The following is a 27,000-nucleotide window of genomic DNA, read 5'->3' as shown; positions in this document are numbered from 1 at the left end:
AAGAGCCCACATTCTAAATCCTCATGGTACTGTATGGTACTGTATATGGTAACCTCTCAGCAAGTAAAAAGGGGCTATGTGAAAACCCAGCTTGGGCAAATTAGTACCACTAAACAGCATTTCACAGAATATAATGAGTCTAGAACTGCTATGTTCAACATGGAAGCTATCAGGCACATCTGACTGTTTAAATTTAAATTTTTAAATTAATTTAATTTCTCTAGTCTCACCAGAGACATGTAGCTGGTGGCTGCTGCATCAGAGTGGAAAGATATAGAACATTTCCATCATGGCAGAAACTCTATTGGACAAAGCTGGTCTCTGGGTTACTAGAAAGAGGTCTGTTTTCACCTTAGATTGGGAATAAAATGTAGTGATTGTGATAAAGTGAAAAGAGCAGTAATTTTGATTAATTCTAGTCCCAGCTTTACTAATAAGGGCCTGTAATGGCAACTCAATTTGTTTTTAAAAAGGACATGGAACTGGACAGGCAATCCCTAAAGCCTTCCCTAACCCAGTAGGAAGCTTTCCTTTCTTCAGACGTACAGCCCAATCATACCACCAATCAGACTCATAAAACAACTAATACATTTAAAATATACTTAAAATTGCTATTCATGGCAAAATGCTACAGCAAAATGAGGTGTTACCCTCATACATCCAGAGTGGGCAGTATTTGAGAGCTCCTCCCTTCCTCCTTTAGCCCTGCGAAGGTCTCCATCACAGGTACCCAGCACATGGCACTGGCATGTTTTGCTTATAACACATCTCTTCCCCTGCTGCAGCACTTTGACTGGTCTTTTGTTGCCTGTGCGTGGCAAACCTAGATCCTCCTCTTCTTCTTCCTCTTCCTCCTCCTCCTTCCCCTCTTCCTCCTCCTCTTCCTTCTCTTCCTCCTCCTGCTTTTTCTCCTCCTCCTCCTCCTCCACCAGCACCACCACCAACACATCCACAATGAAAAGAGTCAGTTATTTTAAAGTCACCCATAAAATATGCTCTTGGAGTTCCTCCTTGACTTTGAAGGGAGAAAAAAGACAGTCACAGAGGCACTGTTTATTGAAGTTCTGGTATATTCAGAGCACTTTATTTGGGCCATGGGAATTAGTTTTAAAAAGAAGAGAAGTGCTAGCAAAGAAGAGGAAGAGAAGGAATAAATCATACACATTTGGAAAAGCTTGAAAAATACTTAAGGATTCTTCAAAGACATCAGCAAGTGTAAATTATAGTAGCCTGAGCTTAATAAATACTTAAGTCCAAAATGAGACTGTATAATAGGACAAGGAGAATCTGGTGGATTATTCAAAAGGGTTGTCTAGGGAAGTTCAAAACTGAGTGAGAGTTTGACAGAAATGCTAGGCATGGCAGGGCCAAAAAGGAGAGAAGGCTTTCCAAGAAAGGAAATGTAACACTGGAAGGCCTCAGGACAGGGAAAAGAGGAGCTCAGATAGGTGAGTGCCCGGCCTTCATGAGGAGTAGCAGAGGCAGGCAGGCAGGAGGCTGCTGCGATGAGGCCCAGGAGAGGTAGGAGGAAGGTCAGGCAGAAAAGGGCCTCATGGGGGATTTCCTTTTGCTAATAAGCAGTAATGGAGAGCCACTATGGATTCTTGAGCAGAGGAAAACAGTGTTTAATGAAGACAATTCCAGCAGCTGTGTGGAGGATGGGAAGCCAGCTAGAGGCCTGCACTAAGCAGGAGTCATAGAAATGGAAATGAGGATCAGGGTGAAACAGAGAGGAAGAACTGGCAGAAATTGCTATAGATAGGAAGTGGGGGCTTTGGGAGAGGGAGAGAGTGAAAATGGGAGCCAGGCAACAATAGAAATGTTGGAGAAGGGTGGCCATTTAAATGGAGACAAGGAACACTGGGTCTTTTTGTGTCTTTAACATTTTCCAATATTGGGAGAAGGTGCCAGGGGAGATTTTTCTATAAAGCACTGGAGACATAATCAGAATGCCAGAAATGTAGATTTCAGAGCCATCAAAATCCATTTGCAACTGAAACCATGTGAGAAAATGAGCCTTCAAAGTAGTGGAGGACTGAGGAAAGCCAGAAATGGACACTGGTTTAAGCCTTGAGAAAATGCTGGCTATTTGGAGCCAACAAAGACAGTGATGGGCATTTGGGGCTGGTTGGTTCTCTATGGCAGGAGATCATCCTGTGTATGGTAAGATGTTTGGCAGCATCCCTGACCTCCACCCACTAAATGACATGAGTCTTCCTCTTCCCTAGCCATGATGATCAAAAATATCTCCAGACATTGCCAAATGCCCAGTCCCCATAAAAGGCCCCCAACTGAGGACCGATATAGAGGTAACTATAACAATATGCATTTGCTGAACACTTACAACATGCCAAGCACTGTTCTAAGTAGTTTATAAGTATTCATTTATTTAATTCTCAAAACAAAATTTTGAAAGAGCTGCACTATTGCTATTCCCCATTATTCCCAAATAATGAATCCAAGACTCCAGGATTATATAATTATCAAAGTTCCCATCACTAGGAACCGACAACACCAGGCAGTTTGGCCATAAGGCCCATGCTTTTTACCAGAAGATACTACTGCCTTCCTGTGGAAAATAGAAGTCATACAAAAGCACTGTGAAGACAGGAGCTGGGGAAAGAATATTAGGAGGACACAGGAGCCCCGAGAGGAATCAGCCTGAGGCACCAGGACAATGAAACAAGGGCCTCAGAAATAAGGCCTGGGATGGGGGAAAAGAATGAATTTTGTTTGGGATTGAATAAGATTTTAGAGTGACCACCTTGAAAACCACTTCACCAAGTGGTGAGACTAGATTTCATAATGTCAGGGAAAGTAGGAAGCATTGAATGTGGGAACCCAATCCCCAATGCACAGAAGAGCTGATCTGGAACAGAGAAGCTGCCAGCAAACAAAAGACACGAGGTGTGGACATTTACATCAGAGAGTGTTGATCTTGTCCTCAAGGTGCAATGAGACCATCTGTTGTGAGAAGGAATATAACAGAGAAAATACCTAGAGAGATGATATCTTAAGACCTCGGTAAAGATATATGTGATTCATAATCAAAGGCCAACAGAGGCAATAGGTTCCTGAAGGACAGAACCTAAAGCAGGCCAGGTGAACTCACTTCTACAACTTTCTTTATCTATCTTTAGCAAGATGAGTGACAAAGCAGATACGAATGCAAATAGGTGGATCCATAATGGGAACCATCTGAATTCGCAACTAAGAAAACAAAACAGTGGTGGGAGTGGAGGGAGGAAGGCACAGGGAGCTCTCACAGTTGAGATGTCACCCTGATGAGCCAAAGGTCAGCAGTTCTGGTGAAGAGGAAGAAGCAAAGTATGATGGCACAGGAGCCAGAATCCAGGTTTTGGGCAAGGGGTGAGCAAGGCACTGTAATTTAGGGAAGGATTACCTGGAGGAGGTGCAGCAGAGATGAAGAAGAGTGCACTTCTTGGGGGTAAGTGGTTGATTACAATGGAAACATGCAATGAAAACCCCATGAATCAAACACATTAAAAGTGTCTTTGGTGTGTACCGCGAGATATACGTAAGAAAATGGGATGAAGAACAGCACTGTCGACCATTTTAACCAAATAACTAAATAAGCACTTGTTCTATTAAAATTAGACAAAGTTCTTTCCCTCTGGGCAATCTGGGCAATCCACTTACAATGAAAAATCTAAGAACAGCTATTTCCACAGCATGAGAGGCTATGTGCACAAAATTACAGGGTTAAGCGCATTTATTTAATCAATCCACCACATCGTGTAGAAACATGAGTCCGATCAGGAGGACAGACAAGAATGGCCAGGGGTTTCAGGAAGTCGGGGGCGGCGGGGGGGGGGGGGGGCTGTCTTCTTCCTTTGGAGTGGACGACGCTGCAGGCAGCATGGCCTGAGATGATGAAGGGTGAGTGACACACAAGACAAAAGAGGGGGTGTGGGAGAGCCAGCAGAGAGGGTCAGCAAGCACAAGACTCAAGCTGGCTGTGCGTTAGAACCACCTGGGCAGCATAGCAAGGATGCTGGTGGCCAAGTAGGAGATCTGAGTCATGCCCTTAGGAACATTCTGTAAAGTTTCTCCCACCCTGCGAAGAAGGCTTCCCAGACATATTCTCCCATTGTCTCTCTGTCTCTGTCTCCTCTGTCTCTGTCTCTCTCACACACACACACACATATTCACACACATGCATGGAGCTGGCTCCTTCATGCAGCGAGTGGCAGGGAACATGGCTTTACTTGGCAGCAGCTTCGCCCTCCAGCTGCATCTGGGTTTGAGCCCAATGCACGAAGGAATCAGGCAGGAGCAGAGGAAGGCTTTTCTTGTCTCCACACCTCCCTCGTTTCCATCCCTGACTTCACATACCTAAGGGGGATCAGGACCCAGTGCCTTAAATACACACCGTCCCTTCTCCTATACTGCTACAGTAACAAAAGGGTTTCATCAAGAACAGTATTTCCACCGACCTGCAGTTATTACACTCAGATTTTAGCAAACTGCATTCGTTTTTGTAGAGTTAACCCTGAATTGTCTATGCTATTAGTAGGCACCATGGTACAAATAGACTAAAGCCAGGAAAAAATTCAAAATTGATCTACATTTGCCATTTCAATGCTCGACATTCTGTAAGATCAATGTTTCGTTCCTTCCCAAAATGTCTGTTTGCCACCATTTACAGGCAGGAGTAAGACAAAGAGATGTCCATGGAGCAACTATCTGCAGGGCGGAGGGCTGGACTGTCACGGTGGCTATGCCACCGAGTGAGCCCGTGAGGGGCTGGCAGGCAGGCAGGCAGGCTGGCTGACCTCCACAGAGAGGTTACAGAAGCTCCCTGGAGTCCAGACTGAACTTCCCAGGGTGGCAGAGCAGCTGTCGCTTCTGACTGTCCCCTAGAAGAGTGCCAAAACTGCCTCTGACTCCGTCAGCAGCCAGACTGAGAGGGAGGGAGGGGCGGGGCGCTGTCCCTCCCTGGGGATGACGGGTGCACAGGCACTCTGTTCCCACCTCTCCTGCAAAGACATTGGGCTCACGGCCCACTCACCTCTTGCTTCCCCCCTTCCCTGGCCATTTTTTTCCTTCCTTACCCTTTCTCTTCCTTTTTTCAACCCCTCCCTGGTTTTTAACACACAAAGTAGAAGAAAAGACAAAGAACCTGACTGAAGCTAGTATCTTGGATAGGGCACGTTCCTCTTTCCTTTCGTAAACTTCTCTCTCTCTTCTCTCTCTCTCTCTCTCTCTCTCTTCTCTCTCTCTCTACTTCCTCTCCCTCCTTCCTCTCCCTCCCCCCTCTCTCCTTCCTCTCCCTCTCTCTCTCTCTCTGGCCTTGCCATTCCCTCTAATAACTCCTGCCAGCCCCCAAGTCTCTGCACCACCCCACTAGACATGCCTGACTTCAGAGGACTCCCAATTTTCTGAAGTCACCCCAGGCACTGGGTTTCATTCACTTTGCTCTCCCCTGCTCATACACAGAAGCCAGAGCACCCAACCTCTGTGCTTCTCCTCTGTGAGTGAGAGCCATAGCAGAGGATCCCTGAGGAACAGACAGGGGCAGAAAGGAAAAGAGAGGAAGATGGAGAAGGCCAGCAGGGACCATTGCTGCTCCTCTTTCCTGCCCTACCAAGAAATCGCCAGTGTCACTCACAGGACCTGGACAGGACAGACAACAGAGCTGAGTTCCCAGTGCTTTACATACTTGACCTCGCCTAACCTTTGCCTAACCTGGGTTTGACGGAAGAGACAAAGCTGAAGGCCAAAAATTAAAGTGCCTTAGTCATTCAGCGACCAGTGGCAAATCCAGGATTCTGACCTCAGGCCCTTTGACGTCAAAGATCTGCCTCTGATTCTCAAGGGCTGGAGAGTGGTACAAGGCTTCAGTCTTCACCTCCAGGATGAACTACTCAAAATCTGGGTTCGCCCTGGTGTAAAAGCCATAGCAGTGCCAGCCCAGAAATCCTGGGGCTCCGGGGACTGAGCCACCCTGGGTAGGCACTGCCTGCTCCTGGCAGGACAGAGAAGCATCTCCTGCTTCGGGGAGGGCAGCAAGAAGCCTGAAAAGGTTCTCTCCACTGAATCTCAGCATTTTAGGGAGGGGAGGAAGATCTTATCAGAAATCTTAACAATTCCTTACTCTGGGGTCCCAAAGGAGAATGAATCCTGAGCAATGACTAGAATTTATTCTTGGACCCTCAGACAAGAGTCACAAAATCTGTCAGGGTGTGCTGAGAAGTGCTTGACTAGTAAAGGCAATAAATAAAGCTAATAATCCTTTATTCCCTGTTATTGAATTATATTTGCTCCTTCCAAAACCCTTGTACCCCCGCCCATGTGACGATGCCCGTGTCAGGGCCCCTGCACCACCTGGCTTACACCACTTCCTGTTCTGCCTCCTTCTTTAGACATTTCTGTCCAGGTGCACCTCCTGATGTGTGGGCTCCTAGAGGACAGGGACTGAGCCTGACCCCACTGCAGAGCCCCAGTGCCTGGCTGCCAACCTTCACAGACATTTTAGGAATGAATCCATGAGCTGGTCAGTCCTGGAAGAACAAAGGAGTTGAGGTCTCAAGGGAAATTGTGTCCCCGAAGCCTCCACCTTCTGGAGACAAAAAAACAGAGGAGACACAAAGTCGGGCCTAATAACCCAACTTCCACGGATGGGTGCAAACTCCCTTAATACTCCAGTGTGCAACTGGGGAGTCTGTACGAAAGTAGATTTTCCTAAGAAAAAGACCCAGGGCACACACTCCTGACCAAGTGATGTGTGGAGGGAGGAAAGGATAGAAGTGAGAGGGGCAAAGACACAGTGGGTGGTGGGGCTCAGGGGGGCAGCACGGCCTGCAGAGGCTGTGCCAGGCGCCAGAGCTGCAGTGCTGACCCAACTGAACACGTCAGTCCTCTCCAGCCTTCTCTGGTTCCAAAATGAGAAGCAGGCCCAGTACTGCACTGTCCCCACCCTTGGCTGGGTCCAAGCTTCCGCCGGGTGAGAACAATCTCCCACCTCTGGGATGCCCTCCCTCACTGGCACCTGTGACCACCGTCTATTTAACCCACCCCATTGTCACTGTAGACAGAGGTAGACTGCGGAAGGCAGATATAAAACTGTCCTTACTTCTTCCTTAATTACACAGACCCATTTTCTGTTGCCTACCAAGCCTGTCTTTCTCACAGAACCTCAGATCTAACAGGATTTCACCTTTTAAAAGCCAGCATGATGGTTACTATGCCCTGGTCTCTTCACGGTGTTGGTAACCGACTGTTTGACTCAGTGTTTTCCCAACCTACCACTTACGCTTACGACTTTGTAACCCCCAGCCACTAACTCTTTATCTGAAAAGGCTATGACCTGGCCCTCCAATATCTTTCCAGACCTTCATGGTTTCCTCAAAAGGCAGCTTTAGCCCTGCAGTGACCACTTCTTTGTTAAAGACATTTTAGAATCTGTCATTAAGACCTGAGGTTGTTTTTATTATTTTCTCCATAATTATTGTTTTAAAATCCTCTCTAATTTTAAATTGTTTTGTGTACTTTAACTCCTACAAGAATCCAGATTATACACACATAATGCACACACATAAACACACATGGGTGTGATCATACATTAGTAACCAGGTTCCTGTTACATAAATTGAAGATCATATATCTCTTGCCCTTATGGCACTGGCTTTTACTCCTTTATCTTTGTTTAGTTCCTAATATAGAGTTACTTTTAGTTCCTAAACACCTCTTATGAATATGAAAATATAACTTATTGTGGAGATTTTGGAAAGTAAAGCAAAATATAAGGAATATAATTCTCTTGCTCCTAACACTTACATCTTTTGCATGATAGGTCTACTTTGCCTTTTCAGGTTTCACAAGGTTCACTGTTTGGAATACGCCTGCCTTCCCCTGACATGCTTTTCTGTGGAGAGTAAGCTCTCTTAACCAGACTGGATGTCCTTTCTAGGGACAGGCGGCATAACCGCTGAGCTAAATCCCCAGCCCCTTGGATGTCCTTTCTGAGCTTTTCCCCAAAGGTACCGAGCTGCTCTCCAAAAGCAGCTTGAGGCAGAGCAAGAGTAGAAAGAGTCCAGGACACCTTGACTTCCAGACCTGCTCTTCTTCCTTCTTTTATTATTTCCTTGTGATACTGAAGATTGAACCTAAGATCTTCACCCTAACATATCCACAGCTCTTTTTTATTTTTTATTTCAAACCAAAATTTCACTAAGTATCTAAGTTGTGCGTGTTGGGCTCATACTTGTGATCTGCCTGCCTCGGCCTCCCAGAGTGCTGAGATTACAGACACGTGCTACTGCCTCTAGCTCCGTCTTCTTAATTATATAATGTTAAACAATCCTTAGAACGTTGTGTATCTGGATTTCCTCAACTGTAAAATGGGAATCATAGTTCATATTCAGAATTGCTCCTGATAGGTTCTTGGAGAGATCAATAATGCGTAGGGGAGAAAATATATAAGAACCCTCTTGATAAACTACGAAGCACTCCAGCAATTGTTACCACCGTATCCCATTTTGTTTCTGTCTCTTAACATCTTTCATTGAAAGCCTCCCTTTCTCAAATTGTGTATGTTTTCAGTTTTCCTTACAGCTCTTCATTATATTCTGTTTGATCAGTTCATGGTTATTTTGCCCCAGGTTCACTTTAAACTTAAAATCCTCCATTAATTGGTTCCTCATTTGTGGGTATCATCTGCATTTATTTGGTGCTAAGAACATATTCTCTAAATATTCCCAAAACATGTCACCTCATAGCCATATTTTCTTCTCTTGCCAGGCGTGATTCAGTGAGACACTGAAAGAAGTCGATGCTAGTCTTGATCTGGCAGCCTCCTCCTTATCAGTAAGGACTGTAGGCCCCATACATGGGGCCATTGCGCAACCCTCCTCCACCACCCAAACCAGCTCCAATTTGAGCCACTACTGGGTGGGGAGCAGGGGCAGTCAGAGCAATGAATATCTGCAGAGTGCTTCCTCTGTAACAAGGACTTTTCGAAGTGAAATAACTCACTTGATTCTCATAGCAACTCTAAGGAGCCAGAAATTGTTAAGACCTCCTAACAGAGAAGGAATCTGGACTCAGAGAAGTGCAGACATTTTTCTAGTGAACCAATGAGCACCAGAACATAAACACTGGTCATCTGAATCCCAAGTTCCTGTTCTCAACTTCTGTTTTCTGCACTGCCACTGTGTTACACTGCAATAAGAAAGGATGGAGGAGACAGTAGCTAGGAAAACTTAAGAAGCATAAAGGTGACAGCAAGCAGCTAAGAACTATGCATGCTAGAGATACAACCCACTTCATCCTCTGCATAGCTCAACAATAATTACATTAGTAATATTCCTAGGCATTTCTGGAAGACTCTCCTGGGTGTCTCCCATCGCTAATGAATGTACTGAGAAAACAAGGTCCACACATATTCATGCAAATCCAGGTCCTAACCACCCTTCAGATTCTACTGTGCACCCTCTTCTCATTCCCCATTCTCCTTATTAGGTAGAACTAAGGACACATTATGTTCCCTCGAAGCCTTGACTCTAAGTCGCCCATAAACTTTTACTACAAAGCTGTATAGTAAAGAACTGAAGAGTATGAGCACCAGCTCAAATCCTGGCTCTGCCACATATGCTGTTAGGTTTTAACATTGAGTCTAAATAACTTCATCTGTAAAGTGTAATAGTTCTACACACTTCCTAGAGTGGCTGAAGGGTAGAATTCAGGGATGTATGTTGAGCACTGAGCGCTGGGCGGTAAGTGCTCATGACATGTCAGTAGCCACTCACCAAATGACTACAGTGTGCCAGCACTGGGCGAGGCACACACAAGGTCACAGGGCGAAAGCTGCCTTTGCCCTTGAGAAATTCCCATGAATGGGATGCAGATGCCCACAGTCCTCTGCATCCAGATGGGGATCTGGAACAGGAAGAGGATAGTGTTCTGGGCCGTGGGGACTGGAGGACCTGGAACAGAGGGTGTAAAGGCTGGTGGGGTGTGACCCACAGGAGGGGAGAAGGGAGGGCACTGCAGACAGAGTGAGAGGGCTGGGGTACGATTTACCACCCATGTCTTCCTCTCCCCAGGCCTCTCCCTTCTTGGATCATGTAAAGGTAAAAGATAAACCCAGGAAAAAATAGTTCCATACATAAAGCTAGAAAGATTAGTCATGCTTTCCTTTCTGACAAGCGTTTACCTAGTTTTCTAGATAGATAAATACTGTGAAAAAGAACATGGAAAGGAGACACAGAGCCAAGATTAAAAACCTCAGGTCACCATGCCTAAGCACCACATGGCGTTCAGAACGCCCATTGCTTTGCCACTGCTCCCTGTCTTCCCATTAAATACGTCCCAGTCTCCTGGCCACTGGGAGTGGACGTGCTGTGCTGAAGGCCTCAGAATACATTGAAAACCTGGAGCAGGCTGGAGTTATTAATAATAATATCCTATGTGTATATATTAAACTTATGGTTTGAGGGGAATTTTCACATTTCTCCTCCGATCCAGAACACAATTGCCTGCCCTGAAGATGTCATTTTACATAAGAAGCAGCAGGCTCCGCAAGGTTCTTTTTTTTTTGGTACCGGGGATTGAACTCAGGACCTTGTGCTTGTGAGGCAGGTGCCAGAACCACTGAGCTAAATCCCCGGCCCTGAAAGTTTGTACAACTGCTGGGATCACACAGAGCAGGTGGGACCTGAGCTGCTGGCACCTAGGCCAGGGTTCCTTCCTTAATATCATGTTCCTTCAAATGACTGAAAAGAAGTTTAAAATATGCATGGGGTAAAACGAAGGAACCAGGACCCTGTGAGGCACCAGCAGACACCCTCTGTCTTAGTGGGAAAATAAATCATCAGGAATTGAATGTTAGTATTATAAGTTTATTACATATTCAACTACCCTCTGAGTTAATGGCTGGCACAGATGTCTTTTTTGGATGATGCTTTTGAATGGAAGGTACAACACAGCAATGCAGCAGCATTCCTGACTGCTGTTCTCCAGTTCTGCCCATTAGTCTCGACCCCAGGAGCAGTTTACCAAAGGGTTGAATAAGAAACAGATATAAGAAAATGCACAATCTTCAAAATGCCCAAGGTTAAATGAGCAGTGAGGAGTAGACTGTTTCCTCTTAGGAAACTGGAGTCTGCAAGTTCAAAAGTAAAGTATATTTGCAGAATGCAAGGAGTAGGCTAAGAACGTGGACCCCAAGCCTCGGCCACGTGTGAAGTAAAGGAGATGCTCATTGCTAATGCCGTGAATTTCTCACCTTTCATCCTTATCAAATTAAATTCAGGTCTAGAAATCAGCTGTTTTGTAGGAATCCTTTTTTCCACTTTAAAACAACTTTACCTTTTGCCAAGAGCAAAGCCCAGAGAGAAGGAGTCTAAAAGAAAGTCATTTCAGCTAAAGTTTTAAAGTCTAGGTTGTTCATGAGCTCCTCTACATACAACCTGAACCTTTATCTGTTATTACACTTAAAGAGCCAAGGGTTGGATGTGAAAGGTGTAATTTGGAAACCTAGCTTGCTGCTTACAGCTGCATAAGCTTGAGCTCTCTAATCCTCACTCTGACAAACAGAATAATGTCAGCCTTGCAGTGAGAATTAAATGAGATAACACATGTTAACATAACCCAGAATACAACCAGCACACCACTGTGCCAACTCACAGCCCCATTTCAATGGAAAGTCGTCACAAGCAGAGGCGAGGTAACTATTGTATTTGGACTAACGGTGATAATTCTTAGCATCTTCCTTCCATCATTTATCTTTGAAACAGCCTACGAATTTTGACTACCTAATTCAGGACCTTCTCATGCTTCTTGTTAATCTCCATCTCGGTTGTGTAAATGCAGGTTCATCAATACAATAGATTCCTTGCAATGGTTCTTGCAAGATCATTCAATAAGTTTCAGTGCCGGCCTTGAATTTCATGTTGAAATCACAGCATCTTTGTAAATAGGTACAGAATAAAAAGCAGAGGTTGGGAGGGTGAGTAATCACGATCCCATTTATTTGAGAAAGCTGGAATAAAAAGAGAGTGATTGGAGGTAAGAGATGAAAAAGCCCTCAAGGGATTTGTCCCCAAAGCCCTCATGAGAAGTGTGCTAGAAAGGGAAGAGAAAGGAGTATGTGAACAGATGACTCAGGAGAGCTTATTTCTAGTTGGCGAGACTGAGCAAGATTTCACGGAGAAGCCGGCCTCTGAGATGGACCTTGGGGAAGGAACAGCATTGACGTGGAATTTGAAGGGAAAAAGAACAGCGCAAGTAGTGATGAGAGGGAGCTTTTTAAGAAAACGTCCACATCGAACACAAGGAGGAATGAAGCTGGGCAGTGAGGTGAGGCACCAGGAATGGGGACACTTGCATTTTATCAGCCAGCATCTAAAGATAATTGCGTCCATTCAGCTCTAGCAAATCTCACCCAGAGCATCAAGAGGTGCTTGAGTGGCAAGAAAATGAAAACATAAAAGAATGTGACCACTTCATCCTCAGGGCACAGTGCCGTCCCGCCACCATCTTTATCACTGTGTGCATGCTGACCGTGGCAGAGAGGGCTTTCCTAAGCACTGAGGATGCAAAGTGACATAAAGCATCACTTGCATGCTCATGGAAAAATGACAGATTAATCAAGCAAAAAAAGTGTTTTCTTCTACATACAGGCTCTGAGAAAACCCATCTGTCTTCAAAAATCCAAAGAGAGAACATTCTCCTACCCAAGGAAGATCTCCCAAGACTGAGCACATGTATTTGGCTGGAGTAGAATTTTCTTGCAATTTTTCTTCTTATGTGAGTTGAAGGAAAAACCAGGATACAGAGGTAAACAAAAGTAGGTAAGGACTAAAATTTTCTCCCCCCCTCCCTGATGCTCAGAAACAATCCTGGAATCTCTAACAAAGTGACAAGAGGAAGAGCCACAGCCCTGCAAGCACCATCCTGGCCCCACAGAGCTCAAGTGTAGACCTGCTCTACGCACAACAAACCCCAGGGCAGAAGCTGCAGAAGCTCTGAGACACTGTCACTCTGCCTACCCAGGGCCAACCCACCCAGATTTGGAAGCTCAGAACAAGGAGGCCATTTCTTGGCTTTCACCTAAATATGTAGGGCCCACCGAACACCACTGAGAATCCAAACGGCACTCACAGCCCTTCTGTCTCGTCTCCAGGGACCATTTGCAAATGTCCAAAAAAGAACAATGGCTGTCTTTTTAAAAGCACACAGATCTATAAATCTGGGAGGGGTGTTTCTTGCCTCTGTACATTTGGTTTCAATTTTATTTTAGAACAGGGAAGGGAGGAAACCCAAAAGGAAGGATATGAGAAAACTGTTAACCCAGCCAGCCTAATAATCAGTGATTCAAGTTACAGTCAGGGAAGAGCGACATCTTACTGCCTCCTACCCTCTTCCTCCTCTTCATGCCTTTAATATTCCACTTCAGGCACTGGGAGGGAGGGCAATGGGGCTAGTGAATTCCAACCAGCACTAAGATAATTGCACCATTCACACCCCTCAGCAGTCAATCAGGCTCTGCTCATCCAGCCCCATTTATTAATAGTTTTCCTACATTTACAGTGTTACCAAGGAGGAAAATGAGGCTTTCTCTCCCAAACAAGAAGTGAGGTGCCCTCAATAAAGATTAAATAGAACACATGGTGTTTGCCACTTGCCCTATTTCATAGCCACACCTGTTTCAAGAGGGCCCGGGAAGGAATTCTTCCTACACTTCCTGACATCCCGAACATTCAGTGTTGGCAGAGCCCAGGAGCTGGATAAACACCCTGCTCTTAACTCAGCCACGTGTTCCCCTCCTATGGCCACACTGTGTAGACTAAATCCCCTCCTATCCCCATCTCGATGTCTGCTCTCTGGCACAAGACCTCCTGCCAGTCTTCCAACAGTGCAACGGTGATAGTGTCTCCCTTTACATTTCAAAATGCTAGGACACGTCAGGTTTAGAGCTAACAGGTTCCTTGTCCTTTTTTTGCCCAGTGTTTCTCAAATGTGGCCACACATTAGAAGCCCTTGAGGAGACTTTTTTAAATGACCACTGTGTGGATCCTTCCCTGAAAGATTTTAATTTAATTGTTTTGGCCTGACATGGGCCTTGTTGGTTTTTTATTGCTGCTGTCTAGCTTTGTGAATTTTGTTTTTGTTTAAGTTCTGCAGATGACTCTGTCACTGAACTGCGGGTAAGGAGCATGGTAAAGACCATCATCACTGTTAAAGAAATGAGGAAAACCAAGGCTCAGGGTCAAAGGTTTGCACACAGTAAGCAAAGCAGAATCGCATATCAGCTTTGACTTCCAAGACCACCACCTCTTCCAATGGCAGGTGAATGGCTGCTTGGTAACCAGAAAACAGAAGGGTTTAAAGACCCACTACTTACAAAGGGAGCATCCTGGGCTCTGAAGATGCATGGATGAGGGAAAGGCCAGGCCTGGCTCACTTAAGGGACATGGATTCTAAGGTGACCCAAGGGACGGGGTAGGCAGGGAAAGCACAGAAATGTGATTCAGTAGACACAGAGATGTGATTTTGTTATGTGTGCGTGGCTTTACCCCACATGTGTGATGTTAGGACTATTTTCAGTTTCAAAATGGTGGTTTTGAAGGGGGGATAAAATAGTCTCCAAGGTAACTGTCAGTATTAATGTTTATTATCCCATCACACACACACAGACATACACTCTCATACACACACTCAAACACACACACATTAGTTACTGTACCTAAATTATAAATTTAATGCTGTTGAGATTATTTGGACTACTGTTTTTTGTAGGTGAATCACTGCTAACATATTATATATACATGAGTGTAGTGTGTATAGGTGTGCGTATATTTCCATACACACAGAATACACTGATCTCTGACCCACGAACTGTAGTGGTATCAGTGTGACCAGACCTAGAGGTGTGGAGCATTGCTTCAGAATGTCTGGACATTTTCTCAGAGGACAATTAGCTATGGGCAGAAGGAGAAGGTTTCTTCCCAGATTCTCTTCTCCCTTCCCCGAACAATGTAGTGCTTTCATACAGCCATTGTATTTTCAAGTCAACCCTCTCAAAAATAAAGGAGATCTGATTTCCTAAGAAAATCTAAACAGCTGAAGCTGTGAAAGGACCTATATAAAGATTAATGAGAACTTTAAACTTGACGTTCCCTTCTGAAGAAAAAAAATCAGTCCTGGCGAGTCAATGGACGCAGGTATAAGCCATCCAATACCTAGGTGTGCCTTTCGTGAGGTGACTTAGTAGGGCAGGAGTTAACTAAAGGGAACCCTAAACGGGCCCCATCCAGGACACTCCCTGAGTCTGGCTTTCCCATCCCTAAAACACTGCACTCCAAGGGAAGATACGACCTACAGTTTGTCTCTCTTTCTAGGGCTGAAATTTTACAGGTTCAGTCTGGCCTCCCTCCTCTCCCCTCCCCTCTGGCCCCCACCAAACAGCCCTGTCACTGCCTCCATGGCCTCAGCCCTCAGGTCACCTTGCAATGAGCCAGTGCTGAGCATTGACTTCCCCACGTCTTCAGACACACAGCTCTCTGTATGTGTAATGGGACTTTAAAACTCCTCCAGGCTGAGCTTAGATTCCTTTTGCTAACAGGATGAGTACAAGCCACAATGTACAGAAGAATCCTGAAGGAGGAGAAAGAGAGCTAGGAGGATGGGGAGCAGAAAAGGATGCAAAGAAAATGTAAGGGAACAGCCATGCACACCCTTCTTCCTTTAGGCACCAATGTTACAGTTTAATCGAGCGACTGAAGGTGTCTCCTTGCTATCTCTCCACCTGGGCATCCCCACAAGTAAAATCTTCTAAAATATCAGGCCACTCAAATAAGGCAACAGAAAAGGTCACTTTGAAAATAACCTGGGAATAACTGAGTGTCCCTTCATCCATTGCTCCTCTTTGCCATTACAGAAAGCAGCTAGTGGCCCAATGTCACAGTAACCATCTACCTCACTACTCTAGAAACACAAGGGGCCAGACTGGTCCTTCATTCCAAGTAGCTTGGCCTGGGCTAGGATCCAGCTTGCTCCTTGCACACAAATCAACTAACAGCTGTTCCTTTCTTTGTAGTGGCCACCAATAAAGTTAGTTGCAAAAGAGTGGTCTCAAATGTAAACTGTATCATTTGCTCATTCTCAAGGCAAATCTAATAATCAGGGCTAGGATTCTTAACTACAGCATCACCAAAGCAGAAATTAGAGCTTTTTTGCTCTCTTTGTATGAAGACCCTGACTTTATTCTCTGGCCTCATTAGTTGGAATCTGAAGCTCCTAAGTGAAGAACCAGCACATTCCTGCATTGCTCTTTTCCCTGAGTTAAGGATACAGAAAAGAGAAAGAGGCTTGTCCTTCTACACCAACCTCCCTCTCCAAGTGTTCGAGGTCCTCGTAAAATGGCCTTTCTCTCCTCTCCTACAAGACTCCTATTTATTCTTCAAGACAAAGCTTAAAGGTCAACCTCTCTGTGAGTCCCCCCTCGACCCGCCCCAGCTGCTGTCCTTGATATGTGACTGACCCAAGGCTGTGATGATTTCCCCACACATCTTCTCCCCTATGTCACCAGCCACTAGAAGGCACGGAGCAGAGCCAGCTCTTGTGTAACCCAATTCTTGACGAATATTGGTTCTTCACAAATATTTATTAAATAATTGAATAAAGCAAAAGACATAAAAGTAAGTTAAAAGAAGAGCACAGTGTGAAAGGTTAGGAGATATTAATAAAGAAATAAATTAAGAAGCAGGAGAACATAAAAAGAAACATAAGAAGGAAATGAATTAACTATGAGAAATATACAGAATATGAAAGCAAAGGATAGAAAAGAGGCAAAAGATGCATATGGGTTGAAGGGGAAAAAAAGAGAAAAGTAAATTTAAACACACAGGTTCCCTTCCGATCTTTGTCAAGAACAAAGCAGAGGTTCTAGAAGACCTGGAAGTAGAAAAGATGCAGAATTGCTGATGCTAACCATGGTATATTGTCAGGTGCAGGGTTGGTGTAGATTCCTGATGTGTAGTACAGAAGCTGTGGCATTACCTGGTAGCTTATTAGAAATGCAGAATATTGGGCCCCACCCTGGTCCTACTGAATCTGAGTGTGCATTTTAACAAGATCCCCCGATGATTCTTTTATATAACAAAGTTTGAGAAGTACTGATGTAGCTATCTGAAATCCACAGATAACCTCCACATTCATTCCAATCAATGGTATATTACACAAAGCACTGGCACTGGAGCCACACAACCTCGAGGAAGTCTCTTATTATCCCTGGTTCTCAGTTTTCCATCTATTAAATGAGAAGGTCAGAGTAGATGCCTTCTAAAGGATCACAGAGCTTGATGCTCTGGATCTCATTTAACAGCATAATTTCAACCCTTCTCATAGTCACCAAACAATATCATTGACTAATGAATATCGCACTTCCTCTCTCTGTTCATTTACTTAATATTTTCTAAGTATCTATTATGTGCCAGTCACTTAGAAATGATTCTAAGATGAATGAAACATCTCTCCCTGCCTTTGAGGAGCTCATGAACTTCTTGGGGAAACAATGCACACCAATAAAATTAGTGCACTGAGAAGCAGGAACACATGCTGGTATAACAAAGAAGGCAGAGCAATCTCCCTGCTTGGGCCGGTCGTGGAGAATTTCAACACGGGGACAACACATGGGCCCCCTTTTCTGCCAACCGTGGCTGACAGTGCTAGAAAGTGAAAAGGGAAAAGTAAGATGGTGGGAGAACATCAAGAAAACAACCAAAGGCCCTGAACACACCTCTGGTTCACAAATCCCCACCATTTCATCCAACCAATGAGTTTTGTGCAAAGGTCACAGATATACAGACACAGGTGGCCCTGGGAAACCCACTCCTCTGAGTTACATGTGCTCCCTCTACTGACTATATTCTGTTCTTCCATTTTTGGCCTCCTTCTGGATGATAATATCAATTCAACCACTAATCCACTCTCCCTGGAGACTTCTTCTTGTGGTTGAAAGAGGAGATGCACTTTAATAAATGTGAGCAATTCATTAGACCAGTAACTCATTTGATCTATATTTATTTACAGAGAAAGACTATACTAGTATCCAATCATGGGTACAGTAGCAGAAGCTGAAAATATAGTTCATGGAAAGGAAGAACTCTCTAGAATTATTAAGGAGGGTATAGAATGGCACTGAGGAAAAGGAAAAGTTTAAATTTTCCAGCTTATCCACTCTTGAACCCATCAAGATGAGATGTTCTGTCACTGGAGATGAGCGGTTTTATCAGCCCTGTCTTCGGTACTGAAAAGAGAAGGTGGTCCATCAAAACAGCCACTTTCCAACCTGTACAATGGTGAAGTCAAGCCTGGCTTCTTTCCCTCCCCTGGCTTCTAGATAGCAGTTTTTGGCTATAGTTTCTTCACATACAACTTGTCCTATCTCCTGCCTCCTTTATTTCATAGTCCATAAATACTAATTTGACATCCCACCTGTTAATACTAATGGATATATCACTTTCATTTGATTCTTAAATAAGAAAAGGGGCATTCTGCTCCTTGGGGCTCATCATCGTCGTGAGGGAATAGGAAGAACAATGCATCCACCGGCTAGGCCCGCTCAACCCCATTTCGCCCTGTCAGACACCTCTCACTCCACCAACCAATTTCAGTCTCTGATCTTTCTTCCAGGTGGCCACCACCCCTCCCTCTCGGCACAAGGCTAGGTACAGGCAGGTGAACATCAAGAAACACAGGTAAGGTTCCGAAGCCATCTCAGAGGAGGTAAAGCAGGAACACAAAAATCAAAGTCGCTGCTGTTCATCCCTCCTCCAAAAGAAGTTGCCCCTTCCAATCACCCTTAATAAAAGGGTTCCTGTGATGCAAGTGGTGACTAGAGGAATTCTTCCCTTTTCCATTTGTCCTGTCATTTTCTCTCTTTATTCTCTCCACCTGAACCATCCTTGACAAAAATCACAGGTATACAACAGCAGAACAAGAGTGTGCAGGCAGACAGGCTTCCTAAAGCTGAAGCAATAGGTGAGGGAATTGAACAATTTCTTAGCACACCCTTCACCCCTCCTGCACACCAGCACCTGTGCCTGCACTGCCACATCCTGCTGTGAGCACAGGTCCACCATGCCTCACCTGAAACAGACTCAGAAGAGAACCACGTGGCTCTGCTTCCCTTGAAAATCACCCCTTTAGCATCTGTCACCATGTTTTCCCAAGAAGTCTTTATTTGCACACCACCGAGGCTCCTCAAATGAAGCCTCATTACTTTCCCATGTACCCCACACTATAAGGGGGTGGCTAGAGGAGGGGAGACAGAATAGAACCTCATCAGCTCTTTGCTCTGCGAGGAGAAAAGAGGGCGAGAACAATGGTCCAGGGATGGCCTAGAAGGCCACTGAGTCCCAATCTTCTGGACATTGCTGACGAGGATGGAGGACACCTGCCTCCCCGCCAGGTTCCACAGAATGGCTTTGGATGCCAAAAGGGTACAAACCACCTGTGGCAATTCCTCTCCACATCTAAAAGAGCTTGTTCCTATTGGACTACCTTTCTTTATGGCCATCTCACCCCTTATCCTTCTTTTACCAGTAACCTCTGCATTCAACAGCTCCTCCTTTGCTTAGTCTTTGAGCCAACTAATGAGAGCCTGGAACTGGGCTTAATCCCACTGATAGTCAAGACAAATGAAGTGAATGAGACCCTGTCAAAAGGCCTTCTTGTTGATCTCATCACCAACGAACCTTTTGAAGGACCTATCTGGTGCCAAGTACTTCACAGGCACCAGGCACATGAAAAGGGCCATGCGCCCTGTGGATATTCATCTCTCTTTCCCATCTGCATGTATGAAATCATTGCACAAGGAGCTGCCTCTCCCACCCATCCCTCTGTTCTATTTTGAAGTGAAATTAAGGGTTCATCCTCCCACTTGAAGAAGTAAAAGCAGATGGGGAGCCAGCTCAGGTGTCTCTAAGGTGAGCACACACCAGATAACCTCAGCCATTTGTAGACATGGTGAGAACATGGTTCAAATCGAGATCCCCCACCCCTCTCTCTTTGATTACACCATGGTTACAGATTAGTATTTCAGCAATAAAAGCTCAAGAGAATGAAGCCTGGGGAGAGGGACCTTGAATCTGGCTGACATCCATCCTTTCTGGACAATAAAGAACTATCATCCACTGTGATGTTGGGTGACAAGGATCTTCCAACACTTCCCTCACATCCTGTTAGTATTTTAGGATTGTTTCAAAAGATTGTCATTTTATAAGTGCCAGGGGGAAGAACATTTTGTGGGAAAAGGGAATACTGTTAGGAAGATTATTGATGCTAATGGTTTTGCTATATCTTTATGAAGACTTTTATTCCAGCCCAACAACTCAGTGCCTTTAGAGTTTGGGGATTTACAGGCAGCTGAGCAGGAGGATGAGCAGCCTACTCATTATCATGGCCCTCCAGCCCGTAGATGGTCTGATTTTCTCAAGAGTTGCCTTGGGTTGCCTGAATGACTAGCAGAAGAGTCATTAGCTAAGTCTTTTCCATTTCTACAGCTATTTTTCTTTGTAAGTACATTAAAATACTACCTAACCACACTTCACATAGTGTAAAAACTATTGAGAGGGCAAAAATTAAAGTATTACTTCTGGTTTTGGGGGTACAAGACTAACACATGCACACAGCACATCTCTTTGTTCAACACAAAGACTCACGTGTCAGATTCTGCACCCCGTCCACACACACAGCATTTTAGAACTCTGCAAGATAGCCATTTTGCAAGAGTGTGGAAGTAACAGTTTGCTTGGAGGATTTGCGGGTATAAATAGATGTGTAGACAGAAGGAGAAATTTACAGCTCAAAAATAATAGCACACAGGAAAAAAACACAAATGAAATGTAGAATATTGGCAGAATTCCTTCCTTCCAAGCCCAAGGGTTAAGTCCTCCTAATCTGCAGCACCCTTCGGTTCCAGGTGTTCTCAGACCAGCCCCATTCCCTGCACAGCCCTGCCCCTCTGCAATAGGCCTCCCGGGATCTCTGGGCCCAGTGTCGGCCCTTTAGACAGCAAGCAGATTTGGTTGGGGGCAACAACCACAGTAATCTCCATCATTATTTTTATTTTTTTAAAGGACATAGGGATGCCTAGAAAGGCAGAGTCAGAAAATAGAGACAGAAACATGAAGATGGCAAGAAGGAAAAACATAATTCTAGATCCCATAAAAATCATAGCTTTTGCTCTGGATGAATACAATGCTATTTAACTAGAAGATCACACAGGTTTCCTGGCCAGCTGTGTCTGTATAGAGACACCCCTATGCCCTCAACATCTCTGTGCTTGCATACAACCCCCCCCAAAACCCAAAACCTGTTTGATGAGAGAAAGGAAAGAAATGTCATGGGAGGTTTCCCTCATTGTAATAAGCTTTTTTCCCAAGACAGCATTATTTTGATATCTTGTTATCTTTTCTCCCAAAAACATCCACTTGAGGGACTGGAAGAGACAAAACAAGGGATCCCTACCCCAGGTGAGGAAACATTAAAACAGAATTTGCCCTACCTTGGTTTGTAGAAGCCAAACCTCTAGACGGACAGATTAAGGGAGTGAGCATGTTGGGAATGTCCAGTCTCCTCTTCTCGCTTGCATATCCACATAGGAGAGATGAAGGATAAATGAACGGAAGATAATTTAAAATCCAATTTAGCGTAAATTTTGTTTTAATCTTGTGTCTTGAAGGATGCAAATTCAAATAAAAAGGATTTAATTCAAAGGTAATTCAGGGTATGGAGAGCAGCTCACCATGCAGAATCCAGAGTAATTATTCCGTTTGCATGTGAGGTTAGTGGCTGGTACTGTATATATTTTAAGGATTCTTCAGGCAATTACGGGTTTTGGTTTTTGGAGCTTTAGTAGAGAAGGCTCTGTGTAGAGAAGCTGGGGGCCGGCTCCGTCCCTTCTTGGAGCATGGTCATTCCCAAAGCGTCCCCTTCCTAAGGGGAAAAAAGAGGCGGTCAGGCTAGGCTCGAGTGTCCCCCGGAGGGTGAGAAAAATGCATTCCGAAAAAGATATCAATTCTTTATATGGGAAAGGGGGTGGAAAGCCCGCATTTCCCACAGAGTGCACACGAGAGGAATTGCAAACAGCTGGCACCGGTCTATAAATAATTCCGAAAAGGTCTGGTTATACCATTCCTGGGACCGGCGTGGATGAGAGGTGGGGAAACCAACCTGAATGGAAGAGGAGAAAGGGAGGGAGCGAGCCAAGGAGGCAAGTGGGAAGGAAGGAGGGAGGGAGAGCGGAGAAGAGACACCGCACAGCAACACACGCGCGCACACACGCGCACACGCACACGCACGCAGAAACACAATCCCCACTGAACTCGCCAGCAAGTGCGGCCCCCAGCCCCATCTGCATTGCTGCTGACCCGTCTTTCTGCCCGGCGCCTCCAGCAGCAGCGCCTCCTCCCACCTTGGGCTCGTGCTGAATGGGTTCCGATTGTGCACGGGGTGCACGCTGGGCATTTCTTGGAAGGGGCACACTGACACGCGCGCGCACACACGCCCCCGACGCGCACGCGCCCCCGCGCGCACTCACACTCGCCCCCGCGCACACTCACGCCGCCGCCGCCGCGCTGCTGTGCCGCGCTCCGGCTTCACCTGCAACGTGTCGATTGCACGGATGGTCGCGGCGCGTGGCTCCGGCCCCGGGCCCGCCGCCCAGCCTCTGCTAGGTGAGGGGTTCACCCCCTCCAAAAGACCAAAGCCAGCCCTGCCCCCGCCCCCCAAGCCTTAAGAACAAAAAGCCACGTCCAAATTAGCAAGCGCCGTGTTCCGCTGGATTAGAGCTTTACCCAACACCTGGCTGGTTAACGGCTTCACTGCTCCGACTCTATCTGCTCGACACCCCCAAACCCCCAAATCGAGAGGAGACTCCACGGCGAGGATTTACGCACCGGCTCGGAGCGCCTCCGCCGGGGCAGAGTCTCCGGGGAGCGGTGGCCGGTGGCGGGGGGATTGAGGGTTTTCTTCCTCTGCAAAGCAGGATTAATGACCCGTCTCCCCGTCTCGGAGGTTTTGAAGTTCACGGCTCTTCTTTGCAAAGCAAAAGGAAAATGCATTCGGACGCCAGCACTTCTGGGTTGCGGTGATCGAGAATCACCCAGAGAGCACTTTCGATAGAGCGGAGCCCCGAGATTTCCTAGAGGTGAAGAAGCGAAGGAAGTGGTTTTTGCAAGGGGGTGGGGGACCTTCCTTTCTCAAAAAACGGGGGGGGGGGGGGGGGTGGAGAGGCAGGAGCCCAGATTCCAGTTGGTGGTTCTGGGAGGAGCCGGGGGAGGGGAAGCGGGCGGGAGCAGAGGAGAGGAAGAGGAGGGGAGGAAGGGAGAGTAGGAAAAATGGGTATTAATCAACGGCCACGGGGGCAGGGCGGGACCGCACAGGTTGCCAGGTCTGGACTGGCGTCTCACACCCAGAAACGTGCCACACACACGCGCGCGCGCACACACACACACACACACACGCACGCCCTACCTCGCACACGCGGACTGTGGAGGGAGGAGAAACCCGCGAACAAGGAAGATGCTTCTGCTCCCAGACTGTGCGCGTCCTCTTTCTCCAACCCCCCACCCCTGCCCACCCCCAAACCCCTTCACCCCCTCACTCCTATTGCTAAGACTCTGGCGGAGGCAGCTTCCCACGTCATGTGCGGGGAAGCGGGGTAGGAAGGGGAAAGGCTTAGCCCGTGTCCGTGGCGCCTCCTCCTGGCCGCAGCGGGGAACAGCAAGGAGGGAGGGCTGCTCGCGTGGGGAGCGAGAGGGGCCTGGGCGGGGGCCGTGCTCCGCGGACAGCACCTGCCAGGCGCAGCCGAGGCTGACATTGAAGACCTTCGCTTTATTTTCCATAAATCAGCCTCCTTCGTCCGCGCATTCTGTGTGCCGGGTTCTTGCCTTCAAGGAGCTTCAGATCTATTTTGAGCGTTCCAGGTTGACCAGTACACAATAGAAAATAAGGCAAGGTAAAAGTAATTAAAGGCTAAGTGGTACAGAAGACGCTGTATGTGTGCTTTTCTGACTCGTAGTGATGCTTAGAGGAGTTTGGATTTTTTTAAAGGTGGATCTTGTTATTTAAAGATTTTGACAAGATAAGGAAACAACTGAACATCCCCCATAAGAAACTAGATTTCATAGCATTCGCAAAGCCACCCTGTAAAGGGCAAACATGCATTCATTTCTTTCCTTTTACCGTTTTATGTTGTAATAGCGCCTATCATCGCCTGCAGGGTTATTTATTTTTAATACTAGCACTGTCATATGTACATCATTTTTATTCACATCGAGTTTCTTCTCAACGACCCAGAAGACGAAAATAATGGAGCATTTTTATATTGGTTATAATATGGGCTTCTCAGTCTTGAGAAGTAGCCACACAAACACTGAAAACGATGGTGTGTGAAGTGGTTACACCCAGTAGCTTGGCGCTTTGTTCTCTCCAAAGGACATCTTATGTTGTGCTGTCCTGTAGACCGGATAGTATTCATAATACATCTGAACAAATCCTTTCATATTTCTTGCTTATTGTTAGGCTTATTCTTGGCATCCAAGATTTTTAAGATGCACACACAAACACATATCATTACGAAACATTGTGTCCACATGCCAATCATTCTTCTTCAGTAAAGTGCCTCTGTTTCCCAGGACAGGCCGGGGCTGACCTTCTGCCCCTTTGGAGGACTACATGACCTCCCACTGCTGCTGTGCCTCTCCCTACACTACAGCCAGCTCACACCCTTCTGAGAGCAGCTTTCCAGTCCAACCACTGGAACACAGATTTCAGGAGGAGGATTACAGGATGCAGGCACCGGGGCTCTGTGAGCTCCCCTGAAACCTTCTTCTTTGGGTTTTCCAGAAAAGGCCTTTACCTTCAAAGCAAGATCCAAACCCACTGGACCACCTCATGGGTTGACCTTTAACCTACATTTCTACATTGTATTTTTATATATGGCCAACCTATTGCCAACCCCATTCACTGAAATTGTGCAGTATTCTTTTTTGTTTTCTGCTCTTTTCCTCCCTGCAAATTCCAAACCCACCAATTTCTTTCCAGCTTGTTCACTTTCGCAAGTGTAGAGGGCAAAATGAACTCTCATATTCCCAGTACCTGATCAAGTCCCACTTCCTCTTGCTATAGTTTTTAGTTAATCAAGACTGAATTGATTTCTTTAACAATGTTGAGAATTTTGAAATGAGGGATGGCACCTCATTATCATACTCCAACCTTCACTCCCTGCAGGGAGAAATATATAGAAGAGTTTGATCAGCTATCACAATGACTGGGTGATATTTCTTGCATGTGTTATCCAGGTATCAGACATACTAAATATACCAAATTGGACATTTGGTCCTGCATTATGAAGAACTGGCCAGCAAAAGAAACAGTAATACTTCCTTAGCTAGTCATGTTGAATCATATCAAACTATTGATAATTCAGACATTTGATATTGCCAATCATATGAATTAACCATTACTGACTGACCTATGGTAAAAAAGTTCATACAGTTCAACTTAAAAATTGTATTCATATATATATATATATATATATATATATATATGTGTGTGTGTGTGTGTGTGTGTCTTCCCAAGTCACTGTCTATCTTCTTAGTAGAAGGGTTCAGTAAATATTAATGCTTTCCTAATTACTGTTTGAAACCACTTTCCCAAGCAGTTTTTCTGACTATGGGATAGCTAATTCTAGGAACCATGCAGCTTGTGATGTAGAAAGTGATATCCTTCCTTCCTCATTGTGTTTGTTGCCTTAGGCATTCAGTGGGACCAAGACCTCCCTTCTTAGTTCTCTGATTACTTCTCACTCACTTCTGCACTTCTTACAAACAACCTTTGCATCCATGGGGTACAAACTTTTCAATAAAACTATTTCAAGGACCACCCAGATTCACGAAATTCAAAACACCATTTCTTGATGTTACAAATAATACATTTCCTAACTCCTAGTCAGCCAGTACAGAAAGCAATGTTCTAACAAGACAAGATGTTGGATTATATTTCACAGCATTGTTCATTGAGGGAAAGCTCTTACCTGAGGCTGCTAATGACACAGTTGGAGGTATTCTGCCAGCTCCCTTGACCCAAAGAGAGGATCCCAGGAAATGCAAGCTCCTGTCCTTTGCCCAATTGGCAGAGGCAAAGTCCATGCCTGGCCCAGCAAAAATAAAAAATATTATCTGACACCTCTTTCAGATCAAACACACAACAAAGGGCAGGGCCTAAAGCTTGTACAATTTGGGATACCTCTTTAAGAAAAAGAATTTTAAAATGTGTGTGAAAGTAAATACTTAAAATGAGAAAATAAATCACAACAGTTCAAAAATTCTTTACTGACTCCCAAACGCAAAGACCAAAAAATTTAAACAACAATTTTACTATTTAATTGGCTAACATTTCTGAAATATTTGTTTTTGTATGTTTTTAAACTAGTATCTTTTAGCACCTCTTCACATGTTGATTTAAAGTATCATTTTCTGTGATGGTAATAGAATTAAAAAAGAAATCGAGTGAGTGCTTCAACAGGGCTGTTTAGGATAGTTCTGCAGTGTAGATGATTTAGAATGATGTCTTACTTATTGGCAGTGCATTGGTAGTAATGCAACGTACATTTTTTGGATTGTTGTCAAACTTGGGGAAATCCTTTTCAAATTTGTTTTAAATATAAGCTATAAGGTTACAGATATTTCAAGTTTTCTTATACAGTGACTAACTTTAAATGACTCCTGAATTGATGACCCTCATTAACTAGTTTCTATGTAATATAAGTTTTACATTATCTTCATCAATGTCAGTATTGTATCTCAAATCAGCCAGAAATTTAAATTTTTTCCTATGTGTTCCTATGATTCACTCCTCTTCATTAAATTATCAAATAATTAGAAACCTTTTCATTACTTCTATTTAAAATTTCTCTTTTCTTCTTAAAAAAATAGTTTTGATATGATTTTGGGAAAAACGTTAATT

General features: G+C 45.1%; 1 protein-coding gene across 6 annotated transcripts in view; it reads right to left on the bottom strand.

The window, feature by feature from the left end:
* Nucleotides 1-23,709, bottom strand: part of Grin2b (glutamate ionotropic receptor NMDA type subunit 2B) — a 461,196-nt gene extending 437,487 nt beyond the window's left edge. For 2 of the 6 annotated variants that reach the window (XM_004845843.3, XM_087214070.1), the window contains exons 1-3: nucleotides 23,506-23,709; nucleotides 22,929-23,173; nucleotides 21,536-21,966 (exon numbers count right to left, since the gene is read on the bottom strand). The gene's annotated coding sequence lies outside the window, so the exon portion shown is untranslated. Of the gene's footprint in view, nucleotides 1-21,535; nucleotides 21,967-22,400; nucleotides 22,578-22,928; nucleotides 23,174-23,505 lie in introns of those variants that run through there. The other 4 variants (XM_021259153.2, XM_004845844.3, XM_004845845.3 and 1 more) reach the window with 4 other exon arrangements.
* Nucleotides 23,710-27,000: the final 3,291 nt, after the last annotated feature.

The sequence above is a fragment of the Heterocephalus glaber genome, unplaced genomic scaffold, assembly GCF_053883595.1.
Source record: "Heterocephalus glaber isolate CG9 unplaced genomic scaffold, H.glaber_assembly_v1.0 deba00001444, whole genome shotgun sequence".
Lineage (NCBI taxonomy): Eukaryota > Metazoa > Chordata > Mammalia > Rodentia > Bathyergidae > Heterocephalus > Heterocephalus glaber.
This window is presented reverse-complemented; position numbering and strand designations above follow the sequence as displayed.